General features: G+C 38.0%; 1 pseudogene; it reads left to right on the top strand.

Annotated features, from left to right (window-relative positions):
* LOC131412380 (vomeronasal type-2 receptor 26-like) overlaps nt 1-4,951 on the top strand; it is a 29,855-nt pseudogene extending 24,904 nt beyond the window's left edge.
* Nucleotides 4,952-14,575: the final 9,624 nt, after the last annotated feature.

Below are 14,575 nucleotides of genomic sequence, written 5' to 3'. Positions count from 1 at the left end.
AATCTAAGCCTCTTAGAGATCATACTGCTCTGATCCCCCTTGACTGAGCAAAGCCATAATCAAGACTTCTCTTTCCAGTCAGCTCCACGCCTTTCTGAAGAACGTAAGTTTCAAGAATAGCGTGGGTGACCATGTGTTTATAGATGAGGAAAAAAAACCTGAGGCAAAATATGATATTTTGAACTATGTTACTTTCATCAATAATACTGAAGTTATGGTAAAAGTGGGACAGTTTATCCCCAGAGCACCAATGGATCAAGAGTTCACCATCCATGAAGAGGTGATAGAGTGGACATGGATTTATGGCCAAAAGGTTAGAATCTACATAAATATAAATCCTCAAAAGAAGAGGAAGTGGAATAAATCTAATGATAATTTTCTGTCTCTTTACCTCAATCTGTATACCACTTGTATGAATAAAACAATGTTTGCTGTCTTTAAAAAGAAACTATTAATATACAAAGCAAAGAATATTTGTGCAAGTGTAAGTTTCAAAATATTGGAATATTTGAAACTTACTATAATAAAATGTCAAACCAAATTGAACAGTCACAAAGATTGGGTCTGTGTGTGAGCCAATAAATTATTAATGTCCTTTTATAATTCACTAAAAATTTTACAGTAGTCTTATTGGCCATTGAATCACTACTTATTTAGATGTAATTTACAATCACTTCCTGACACAATATTCTGTCCTGTAGGCTCTTCCATCACATCTGTACAATTTGAACACACACAGGTACCTTGCGTTAAGTTCTCCAATTACCATCAACACTGACTGACATTAGTTGGTTTCCAATTTCCCTGTTCTTCTGAACATATATCAGGAATAAATTTCATACGTGTGTTATTTAAATCCCTCATGAACTTTCTTTTCCTGTTACTGCTCAGACTGCCGTCTCTGAGTATTCTCCAAGCTGTGGCCCTGGATTTAGGAAAACTGTTTGGGACATGGAGCCCATCTGCTGCTTTGACTGTGTCCTGTGCCCATTGGGGGAGATTTCCAACAAGACAGGTAAGGGTTGGGAAAGAAACCGTTCTCTTTTCTTTTCTTTTCTTTTTTTTTTTGTGAGGAAGATCAGCCCTGAGCTAACATCTGTGCTAATCCTCCTCTTTTTGCTGAGGAAGACTGGCTCTGAGCTAACATTTATTGCCAATCCTCCTTCTTTTTTTTTTCCCCAAAGCCCCAGTAGATAGTTGTATGTTATAGTTGCACATCCTTCTAGTTGCTGTATGTGGGACGCGGCCTCAGTATGGCCAGAGAAGCAGTGTGTCGGTGCGCGCCCAGGATCCCAACCCAGGCCTCCAGTAGTGGAGCGCGCGCATTTAACCGCTAAGCCACGGAGCCGGCCCCGTTCTCTTTTCTTACACTGCAACAGAAACAGAATAGTCTGAAAGTTGTCTATACCTTGTGGGTCCAGGTCTTTCTGAGGAGATCCTGACTTACAGAACTCAGGCAAAACCAATAGAATAGACCAGAGAGTATGTCAGGCAGAGAGTACAGACAGGCTGGTGTCAACATAGCTTGGGAAATATGAACTGTGTGAGATGAAGAGATGTCCCTTTCCTCATCTCACAAGATGTGCAGGTTAAGGAACTTCCTCTAAAAGTTCTTTAGAAAAACCCAAATTTAAGGAAATGACACCATCTTAAAAAGTCTAAACATGGTGAAAGATTGAATGCTTTCTCTCTGAGATCAGGAACAAGGAAAGATGACTACTCTCACCACTCTTATTCAACATATTATCAGAAGATCTGGCAACTGCAATGAGTAATAAAAAGAAATAAAAGGCATATGTATTAGAAAGGAAAAAATGAAACTGTCCCTATTTTCAGATGACACATGATTGTCTACATAAACAATCCCAAGGAATCAACAAAAACCTAGAACTAATGAGTTCAGGATACAAGGTTTTCAGGATACAAGATGAACACACAAAAATTGATCAAATCTCTGTACATTAACAATAAACATGAGAAAACCAAAATTAAAAATATAATACCATTTATAATCACTCCAAAAAAAATTAATTAGGTAAATTTTTAAAAATATGTAGGATCCATATGCTCAAAATTGCAATATTCTGATGAAAGAAATACAAGAAGGCACAAAAAATGGAGAGGCATACTGCGTTGATGGATTAGAAGACTCAACATAGTAAAGGTGTCAATACTCCCCAAATTTGTATGTGGGCTGAAGGAGATTCCTATCAAAATCCCAGTAGGGTTTTATTTTTAGATGTAGACAAGCTTATTCTAACTTAGACATGGAAAGATGTGGGCCCTACAATAGAAAAAACAATCTTGGAAAAGAAGAATAAAGTGGAAATAAAGTAGGAGAAATCACTGTATCCAACATTAAAGCCTATTATATAGCTACAGTAACCAGAATAGTTTGGTATTGGCAGAGGAATAGACATATAGACCAATGGAACAGAATAAGGGACACAGAAATACACCCAAATACATATGCCCCACTAGTGCAAAGGTGCCAAGTAATTCAATGGAAGAAGGATAGGCTTTTCAAGAAAAGGCGCTGGAGCAATTAGACATCCATAGGCCAAAACCCAAAATGAACTTGAACCTAAATCTCACACTTTATGCAAAAATTAAAGCAAAATGGACCACAGACTTAGATGTAAAATGCACAATTATGAAGCTTTTACTAAAAAAAGGGATAAAATATTTAGAATATAGAGCTACATAAAGAGTACTTGAACTTAACACCAAAAGCACCATACATAGAAGGAAACATTGATAAATTGGATCTCATTAAATTAAAAAACTTTTGCTCTACAAAAGCATAGATGAAGAGGATGAAAGTACTCACTACAGAATGGGAAAAAATATTTTCATACCACATATCAGACAAAAGACTACTATCGAGAATATATAAAGAACTTATAAAAGTCAACAGTGAAAAAACCAAACAACCCAATTAGAAAATGGGCAAAGACATGGACAGACCAAAGATGGTATACAGACAGCAAATAAGCACAGGAAAATATGTTCAAAATCAGTAGCCATTAGGGAAATGCAAATTAAGGTCACAAGGAGATATCACTACACACCTATAATAATGACTAAAATAAAAATAATGACAACATTAAATACTATCGAGGATGTGGAGAAACTTAAGCATTCATAGATTGACCATAGCAATGTAAAATGGTATGGTCACTCTTGAAAACAATTTGGAAGCTTTGTAAAACACTAACCATGCAATAAGCATATCACCTAGCAATTACACTCCTGTGCATTTATCCCAAGACATGAAGACTTATGTTCCCATAAAATCATGTTTAAAGTAGTTTTAGTTTTAATAGCCCCAAACTGGAACCAACCCAGATGTCCTTCAAAGAGTGAATAAACAAAATGTATATCCATATCATGCAATGATACTCAGCAATAAAAAGGAATGAATTATGATACATGCAACAACCTAGATGAATCTTCAGGGAATTATAGTGAGTGAAAAATGTCAAAGCCAAAAGCTTGAGTACTGTATGGTTCTGTTTCTGTAATACTCTTGCAATGACAAACACAGAAATACAGAACAGATTAGTGGTAGTCAGAGGTTAAGAAGAAGTGGGAGCAGGAGGGAAGTGGGTATGAACATAAAAGGGCAATATAAAGAATCCTTGTAGTGATGGACACGTTCTGTATCTTGATTATAAATGTCAATATCTGGTTGTGATCTTGTGCTGTAGTTTTGCAAGATGTTAGTTACCATTGGAGGAAACTGGTTAAAAGGTACACAGGATCTCTCCATTATTATTTCATACAACTGCTTGTGAATATACAAATATCTCGAAAGTGTAGTTAAAAATAAAACAAATGAGGATATGTGTGTGAAAGAAAGTAGAAGCTGAGAAGAATCTACACAAATATTAGATGTTAGAACTGGGATGTTCAGCTGGAATTAGAACACTATTTCTGAATCTCTTCCTGCTGTGCTCCTCCTGTTCCTTTCAGGCATCGGCCAGCGTGAGAAGTGCCCAGAGGACCAGTACCCAAACAAGGAGAGAGATCGCTGCCTCCCCAAGGCCACCACCTTCCTGGCCATAGAAGAATTCTTGGGAATGACCTTGGCCTGTGCAGCTCTTTCCTTCTCTCTCCTCACAGTTCTAGTTCTGGGGGTCTTTGTGAGGCATCAGGACACTCCCATCGCCAAAGCCAACAATCGGTCCCTCAGCTGTATTCTCCTCATCTCCCTGACCCTCTGCTTCCTCTGCTCCTTGCTCTTCTTTGGTCATCCTACCAGGGTGACCTGCCTCCTCTGACAAACAACCTTTGGAATTGTATTCACAATAGCTCTTTCCACCATTTTGTCAAAGACCATCACTGTGGTTCTGGCCTTTAAGGCCACAAGACCAGAGAGCAGGATCAGGCACTGCACAGGGCCCAGAGCTTCTAACTCTTTCATTCTCATCAGCTCCCTGGTCTAAATGATGCTCTGTGGGGTGTGGCTGGTGAGCTCTCTCTCCTTTCCAGACACAGACCCACACTCTGAACCTGCACTTATCATCATAGGGTGTAATGAGGGCTCAGCCACGGCCTTCTACTGGGTCCTGGGCTACATGGGTGTCCTGGCCTTGGTCAGCTTCTCTATTGCTTTTGCAGCCAGGAACCTCCCCGACACCTTCAATGAGCCCAAGTTCCTCACATTCAGCATGCTGGTCTTCTGTAGCATCTGGGTGTCCTTCCTGCCCACCTACCAGAGCACCACAGGGAAGGCCGTGGTGGCCGTGGAGATCTTCTCCATACAGGCCTCCAGCCTGGGGTTACTGGGATGCATATTGCCCCAAAGTGCAATGTGATACTGCTGAGACCAGACAGGAACATCCAGTTATGGATAAAGAGGAAGGGAGATTTGGGAAACGAAGCTAATTCTAAAACTTTGCCTCAAAGTTTTCATAAAATATGAACTTCCTGTTGGAAAAAACCAACTATGATGCATATCTCATTTGTTCTTAAGTTTTAATTATATTTTCTCAGCAGGACAATCTCTCTAGCATAACTCTTGAGGGCACCACCATTCTGAAGTTTTAGCCTTGGTTTTCATCAACTATCAAGCCTCACTGGATCTTACCACTTCTGTTGTCTTTTTATTTGTGGGAACTACTTTTTCCTTGCTCTTACTTTGACCAAAACTGTAGTTGACAAGAGTCCTCAAAATTAATTGTATTCCTATATTCTATGAACAACAGAAATTGAAATAGAAAAAACAGTGCTATTTACATTAGCATCAAAAATATAAATGCTTTGGGAAAATGTCTGTTCATATCCTCTGCCCACTTTTTATTTGGATTGTTCATTTTTTTATTGTTGAATTGTATGAGTTCTTCATTTATTTTGGATATTAAACCTTTATCAGATATATGACTTGCAAATATTTTCTCCCTGTTGGTGAGTTATCTTTTTGTTTTGTTGATGGTTTCCTTTGCCATGCAGAAGCTTTTTAGTTTGATGTAGTCTCTTTTGTATATAATGATGTACACCTGAAATTTATATAATGTTATAAACCAATGTGACATCAATAAAATAAAAAATATAAAATGCTTAGAAATGTATATAACAAAAGATATGAAATGTCTATTCACTGAAAATTCAAAATATCACTGAGAAATTAAAGGATACCTAAATAAATGTAGAGATACACTTGTTCATGGGCCAGAAGACTCAATATTGTTAAGATATCAATTCTCGGGCCAGCCCTGTCGCTTAGCGGCTAAGCGCGTGTGCTCCGCTACTGGCAGCCTGGGTTCGGATCCTGGGTGCGCACCAACGCACCGCTTCTCCGTCCATGCTGAGGCCACGTCCCACATACAGCAACTAGAAGGATGTGCACCTATGACATACAACTATCTACTGGGGCTTTGGGGAAAAAAAAGGAGGAGGATTGGCAATAGATGTTAGCTCAGAGCTGGTCTTCCTTAGCAAAAAGAGGAGGATTAGCATGGATGTTAGCTCAGGGCTGATCTTCCTCACAAAAAAAAAAAAAAAAAAGATATCAATTCTCCCCCAACTGATGATTAAACACAATCCCAATCAAAATTCCAGCTGGTTTTTTTGTAGAATTTGACAAATAGATTATAAAATTCACATAGACATGCAAAAGACTGAAAATAGCCAAAAAACTTGAAAAAAGATCACAGCTGGAGGATATCACTATATAATTTCAAGACTCATCATAAAGCTACAGTAAACAAAAGAGAATGGTAGGAGCATAACGATGGGATCAATGGAACAGAATAGAAAGTTTGGAAATGGACCCATACATATAAGGACAACTTATTTTTGACAATAGCACAAAGTCAGGACAGTGGAGAAAAGAATAGCCTTTTCAACAAATAGCACTGGAACAACTGGATATCCACATGCAAAAATATGATTGTTGACCCATATCTCATTCCATATGTAAAAATTAACTCAAAATGGATCATAGCCCTAAATGTAAAGTATAAAACTGTAGAAGAAAACATAGGTGAAAAATCTTTGAGAACTTGCATTAGGAAAAGACTTCTTAAATTAGATATCAAAAGCACAGTTCATGTAAGAATGAATCGCAAAGTTGGAATTTACCAAGATTAGAAATTCTGCTCATCAAAAGATGTTATTAAGGGAATAAAAAGTCAAGTCACAGAAGAAAAAAATATCTTGCCAGATCACCTATCCAATAAAAGACATATCAAGAAAGCAAAAAGAATGCTTCAAAATTCATTCATTAGCAAGAAAACAAACAACTCAGCTTAAAAAAAAAAGTAAACAAAAGGTTTTAACACACATATCATCATAGAGGATATAAGGATGATAAATAAGCACAAATAACATCATTAGTCGTTAGGGAAATGCAAGTTAAACTATGAAGCGATAGTCTTTAGCAAGATGGCAGGATAGGTAGTCCCCAACTTCAGTCTCCTCACATAAAGACCATCTAGCAACTATTAAACAAGATGCCTCTGTGAAAATTCCAGAACCTGGGGTAAAGCTGAAGCACCCCTTTAGACACCGCCCCCCCCCCCCAAAAAAAGAAAAAATGCATTAGAAGGGTAAGAGGAGCAGTTTCACTTTGACCACGTTGTTCCTCCATAACGCTGGCACAGCATGGCACTGTGAAGGTCACCTTGGGCCTAGTTTCTCCAGTGGGAAAAAGAGAGCACATACCATCTTCCTACTGGTGGCAGCATCCAAGCAGAGATTTCAGGCAGTGGCTCTGGCCATCTGCAGAGCTGAGCTGGTGGCCCTGTCTAGCCAGTGAGCTCTATTGGAATTTCTACCTATTTTGTGTCCCCACTCAGTGGGCCATCCTTGCTGCAGAATTCATTCTACTGCCCTGCTCAGACATGGAAGCAAGTCAGCAGCCCCACCCAACTGTTGAGCAAAGCCTCGCACCCCACCAAACCAGGAAGTCCTTCCAGAGACCCCAGGAAGTTGTGGCACTCATTCTACAGCTTGCCCAGGCAGGAAAGCAAATTAACAGCCCTGCCCAACTGCTGAACTTGGCCTGCAGCCCTGCCTGACCAGGAAGCAGTGACCCTGGGTAGCTGTGGAGCCCACTTTATGGCCTTCCCAGGCAGGGAAGCAAGTCAGCAGCCCTGCTTAACTGCTGAGCATATCCTCCAGGCCTGCTCAATTAGGGATCCTGAACAGTGACCCCAGGCAGCGTTGGAGCACAGCCTATAGCACCACCCAGCCACAGAGCCTAGCCTATAGCCTTGCCCAGCAGCAGAGTCTAGCCTAGAGCCCTGCATGATTACTGAGCATAGTCTGTAGCCTCACACAGGCAGGGAGCCCAACCAGTGACCTTGCCCAACAATGGAGCACAACCAGCAGCTTGCCAAATCATGAAGCCCAGCCTGTGGCCCCACTTGAACGTGAACTCCAGCCAGTGGCATTATCCAGCCATGGAGCAAAGCCTGGGGACCCACCTGACTAGGGGCAATTGAGGAGCCCAATTTGTGCTCCATCCAATTGCAGAGTCCAACAAGCAGAAACACCATGCCGTGGAACACAACCTGCAAACCTACCTGACCAAAGGTGATTTTGGAGTCAAGCTAGTAGCGCTGCCTGATTAGAGAGCCCAGCCAGCAACCCTTCCTGACTAGGGACCCCAGCCAGTGGCCTTGTCTGAATGTGGAGCTTAGCCAGCAGGCCCACCCAAATGTGAAGCCCAACCAGAGGCTCCCCTGCCTCATCTCAGAGCACAGGTAGTGCCCCCACCCAACTAGAGACCCTGAGAGCAAGCTCTACTTACCTGTGGTTGCTACCAGCTGACCCATCCACAACCCCAAGCTAAGTTGACTGGTGAAGGTCTTTCCCTGCCAAAGCAAACCTGTAAAGGCTGGAAGAAGAGACTGCTTCGTCAAATGCAATAGATACCAATGCAAGGATACAAGGATCATGAAAAACCACCAAAGGAAACTAATAAAGCTCCAATAATTGACACTACAAAAATGGAGATCTATGAACTGTCTGACAAAGAATTCACAATAATCTTTTTAAATAAGTTCAGTGAACTATAAGAAAACAAACAACAAAATGAAATTAGGAAAATAATACATGTGCAAAATGAGAAGTTTAACAAAAAAATAGAACCATTAAAAAAAATCAAACAAATTCTAAAGCTGAAGAATACAATGACTGAACTAAAGAATTCAATAGAAAGCTTCAATAGAAGATTTGACAAAGCAGAAAAAATAATCAGTAAACTTGAAGACAAATCATTTGTCAGAGGAACAAAAAGAAAAAAGAATCAAAAAGAGTGAAGAAAGCCTATAGGACTTATGGGACACCGTCAAGGTAATATATGCATTATGGGAAACCAAGAAGAGAGAGAATGAGGCAGAAATTCTGTAGAAATAACGGCTTAAAATTTCCCAGACATGGGGAGAGAAATGAATATCCAGATTCATGAGGCCCAAAAGTCCCTAAATCGGTTGAATCCAAAAAGGGCTACACTGAGACACATTATAATTAAATTGTCAAAAGTCAGACAAAGAATTTTGAACACAGCCAGAGAAAAGTAACTCATCATATACAAGGGAGCCACCATAAAACTATCAGTGAGTTTCTCAGCAGAAACCTTGCAGACTACGAGAGAGAGGGATGATATGTTCAAAATATTGAAAGAAAAAACTGTCAACTAACAATGCTATACCCAGAAAAGCTGTCCTTCAGAAATGAAGGAGACATCAAGACTTTCCAAAACAAACAAAATCTGAGGGAGTTCATCACCACTAGACCTGGCTTACAAGAAAGGCTAAAGGGAGTTCTTCATGCTGAAATAAAAGGATGCTAACTAACAATGTAAAAACAATTGAATGTGTAAAACTCACCAGTAAAGGTAAATATATAGTCAAAGTCAGATTCTCTAACATTTTAATGATGATGCATAAATCACTTTCAACTCTAATTTAAAAGTTAAAAAGCAAATGTAATAAAAATAACTAAAACTATAATGTTATTGGATACACAATATAAATAGGTGTAAATTGTAACCTAATAACCTAAAATGTGAGGGCAGGAGTAAAAGTGTGGAGTTGATGTATGCTATCAAAGTTAAGTTGTTATCCAGCTTAAAAAGGATATTATAACTATAAAATATTTTATGTAAGCCTCAAGGGAACCATGAAGGAAAAACCTGTAGTAGTTTCAAAAAAGATAAAGATAAAGGACTCAAAGCATACCACCACAAAAAGTCATCAGTCACTAAGGAAGATAACAAGAGAGGAAGAAAGGAACAAAGGAATTATAAAACAGTCAGAAAACAAATAACTAAATTGTTAAATTAATTTGAATTGTTAAATTAACAAAATTGTTAACTAATTTTGACCTAACCTAATATAAGACCTTACCTATCAATAATTACTTTAAACATAAGTGGACAAAATTCTCCAATCAAATGACACAGAATGGCTGAATGGATTAAAAAAATATCCATGATATGCTGCCTATAAGAGACTCATTTTAGATTTAAGGACACACATAGGCTAAAAGTTAAGAGATGGAAAAAGATATTCCAAGCATATGGTAACCAAAAGAGAGCAGAGGTGGCTATACTTATATCAGAAAAAAATAGACTTTAAGTTAAAAATGGTCAAAAGACACAAAGAATTTCATTCTATAATGACAATGTAGTCAATTTGTCAAGAAAATACAATTGTAAATATTTATTCACCCAACATCAGAGCACCTAAGTATATAAAGCAAATAGAACTAAAAGGAGAAATAAACAGCAATGCAATAATAGGAGGGAACTTTAATATACAACTTTCTACAATGGATAGATCATCCAGACAGAAAATCAATAAGGAAAGAACTGATTTAAACAATACTATAGACCAAATGGAGCTAACAGACACATATAGAACATTCTATCCAACAGCAACAGAATACATTTTCTTCTCGAGCACACACAGAACATTCTCCAAGATAGATCATAGTTTAGGTCGCAAAACAAGTTTTAACAAATTAAAAAGATTGAAATTATATCAAGTATCTTTTCTAGACACAATGGTATGGAAAAGGTAGGAAAGGTAGGAAAAAAAATGAGAATTCTCAAGTATGTGGAAATTAACACACTTCTGAACAACCAAGGTTTCAAAGAAATCAAAAGGAAAATAAAATATGTATATATAGCTTGAGACAAACAGAAATGGAAACAAAACATACCAAAACTTATGGGATGCAGCAGAGTAGTTCTAAGAGGAAAGTTTATGGCTCAAAATGCCTACATTAAGAAAAAAGAAAGATCTCAAATAAACAACTTAACTTTATACCTCAAGGAACTAGAAAAAGAACAAACTAAGACCAAGGTTAGCAGAAGGAAGGAAATAACAAAGATCAGAGTGGAAATAAATGAAATAGAGACGAGAAAAATAATAGAAAAGATCAACAAAACTAAGAACTTTTTTTTAAAAAGATAATAAAATTGACAAACCTTTAGCTAGACTAAGAAAAAAGACGAAATCAGAAATGAAAGAGGAGACATTACAGCTGATACTGCAGAAATACATAGGATCATAAGAGACCACTCTGCCAACAAAGTGGACAACCTAGAAGAAATGGGCAAACTCCTAGAAACACACAACCTACCAAGACTGAATCATGAAGACACTGAAAATCTGAACATACCAACAAGAGATTGAATCAGTAATCAAAAATATCCCAACAAAGAAAAAGCCCAGCCAGATGATTTCACTGGTGAATTATACCAAACATTTTAAGAAAAATTAATTCCAATCCTTCCAAAACTCTTCCAGAAAATTGAAGAGGAGGGAACACTCCAAAACGTGTTTATGAGGCCTGCATTACCCTGATTCCATAGCCAGACAAGGACACTACAAGAAAAGAAAACTACAGGTCAGTATCCCTAATGAACATAGATGCAAAAATCCTCAACAAAATATTAGCAAAACAAATTCAACAGCACACTGAAAGGATCACACACCATGATTAAGTGGGATATATCCTTGAGATGCAAGGAAATCAACAAATGTGATATACCACATTAATAGAATGAAAGATAAAAATCATATGATCACCTCAATAGATGCAGAAAACACATTGACAAAATACAACATCCTTTCAAGATAAAAACTCTCAACAAATTGGATATAGAAGGAACATACCTCAACATAATAAAGGCCATATAGGACAAGCCCACAGCTGACATTGTACTCAATGGCGAAAGGTTGAAAGCTTTTCCTCTAAGATCAGGAACAAGACAGTGGTGCCCTCTCTAACCACTCCTCTTCAGCGTAGCACTGGAATTTCTAGGCAGAACAATCAGGCAAGAAAAAGAAATAAAAGCCATCCAAGTCAAAAAGGAGAAATAAAATTGTCTTTGTTTGCAGATGATATGATCTCATATACAGAAAATCCTAAAGACTCAACCAAAAAACTTGGAACTAATCAATGAATTCAATTAAGTTGGAGGATATAAAATAAACATACAGAAATCAGTTGTGTTTATATATACTAAAAATGAAATAGCTGAAAAAGATATAAAGAAAACAATCCCATTCACAATAGCATCCAAACAATACCTATGAATAAATTTAGCCAAATAAGTGAAAGATCTGTAAAATGAAAACTGAAAGACTTTGGTTAAAGAAATTGAAGTAGACACCAATAAATGGAAAGATATCCCATGTTCATGATCATAAAAATTAATAATGTTAAAATGTCCAATCTAGAAAGAGAGCTCAAAAAGATAATACCATTTACAATTGCATCAAAAAGAATAAAATACCTAGAAATAAATCTTACCAAGGAGGTGAAGGACCTATACAATGAGAACTACAAGACATTATTGAAAGAAATCCATGATGACATAAAGAAATGGAAAGATATCCCATGCACGTGGATTGGAAGAATAAACATAGTTAAAATGTCTATATTACCTAAAGCAATCTACAGATTCAATGCAATCCCAATCAGAATCCCAATGACATTCTTCACAGAAATAGAAAAAAGAATACTAAAATTTATATGGGGCAACAAAAGACCCTGAATAGCTAAAGAAATCCTAAGAAAAAAGAACAAAGCAGGAGGCATCACAATCCCTGACTTCAAAACATACTACAAAGCAATAGTTATCAAAACAGCATGGTACTGGTACAAAAACAGACACACAGATCAATGGAACAGAATTGAAAGCCCAGAAATAAAACCACACATATACGGACAGCTAATTTTCGACGAAGGTGCTAAGAACATGCAATGGAGAAAGGAAAGTCTCTTCAATAAATGGTGTTGGGAAAACTGGACAGCCACATGCAAAAGAATGAATGTGGACCATGTGCTATCGCCATTCACAAAAATTAACTCAAAATGGATCAAAGACCTGAAGGTGAGACCTGAAACTATAAAACTCATAGAAGAAAATATAGGCAACACACTATTTGACATTGGTTTTAAAGGAATCTTTTTGGATGACATGCCTACCCAGACTAGGGAAACTAAAGAAAAAATAAACAAGTGGGACTTTATCAGATTAAAGAGCTTTTATAAGACAAATGAAACCAGAATCAAGATGAACAGACAACCAACCAGCTGGGAGAGAATATTTGCAAAACATACATCTGACAAGGGGTTGATCTCCGTAATATATAAAGAACTCACACAACTGAACAACAAAAACACAAACAACCCGATCAAAAAATGGGCAGAGGAAATGAAGAGACACTTCTCCAAGGAAGATATACAGATGGCCAATAGGCACATGAAAAGATGCTCAACATCATTAATCATCAGGGAAATGCAAATCAAAACAACACTAAGATACCACCTCACGCCCGTTAGAATGGCTTTCATCACCAAGACAAAAAACAACAAATGTTGGAGAGGATGTGGAGAAACAGGAACCCTCATACACAGCTGGTGGGAATGCAAATTGGTGCAGCCTCTATGGAAAACGGTATGGAGATTCCTCAAAGAATTAAAAATAGAGATGCCCTATGATCCAGCCATCCCACTACTAGGAATCTATCCAACGAACCTGAAATCAACAATCCAAAGAGGCTTATGCACCCCTATGGTCATTGCAGCATTATTCACCATAGCCAAGAAGTGGAAGCAACCTAAGTGTCCCTCGACTGACGATTAGATCAAGAAAATGTGGTATATATATACAATGGAATACTACTCAGCCATAAAAAAAGACAAAATCGTCCCATTTGCAACAACATGGATGGGCCTGGAGCATATTATGTTAAGTGAAATAAGCCAGAAAGAGAAAGACAAACACTGTATGATCTCACTCATATGTGGAATATAAACCAACACATGGACAGAGAAAACTGGACTGTGGTTACCAGGGGCAGTGGGGGTGGGGGGTGGGCACAAGGGGTGAAAGGAGTCATATATATGGTGATGGACAAACAAAAATGTACAACCCAAAATTTCACAATGTTAGAAACCATTAAAAACATCAATAAAAAAAAAAATGTCCAATCTACCCAAAGCCATCTATAGATTCAATGCAGTCCCTATCAAAATTTCAATGGTATTTTTCACAGAAATAGAAAAAACAATCCTAAAATTTGTATGGGGGGGAATATAATTAAAACTGCCTGTGGGGGGAAATATAATTAAAAACAAAATCTGCCACTGCAGAAATCTCCACAAAGGTAGAAGAGAAGGAAAACAGAGTTTTTTAATTGAATAAGCATTAATCCAGATTGTGATGCCCACCGCAGACAACCCATGAAAGAGGATGCAGAGACAGACGGAAATCTCACCCTTTCATATAGTCTGGTGGTGACAACCCCAGGCATCACGTGTTCAAGGTACACCACAACTTGTCCTCAAGTAAGAAGACTGACAGCACCATTGGTCACATGCAGTTCATCTGGTCTGCATCTTAGAGCCAGGCACCTGCTGAGGTAGGTTCCTACCCTCCTACGGGGCCCGGGAGGCAGGAGCTCCACCTTCCTCGATCACAGAAAGATTTTCTGTGTAAACAATTTGTGAAATTTCTCAACTGAATGTTTGAAATTAGAAGGGCACTGTGTGTGAAATGTAATTAATTTTGCAGAGATGGCTCCCAGGTCCTAGAGAAAGACATTCT

The sequence above is a fragment of the Diceros bicornis genome, chromosome 1 (assembly GCF_020826845.1).
Source record: "Diceros bicornis minor isolate mBicDic1 chromosome 1, mDicBic1.mat.cur, whole genome shotgun sequence".
NCBI classification, from domain to species: domain Eukaryota; kingdom Metazoa; phylum Chordata; class Mammalia; order Perissodactyla; family Rhinocerotidae; genus Diceros; species Diceros bicornis.
Note: the sequence above shows the minus strand (reverse complement) of the source record. Positions and strands in the feature narration are given on the sequence as shown.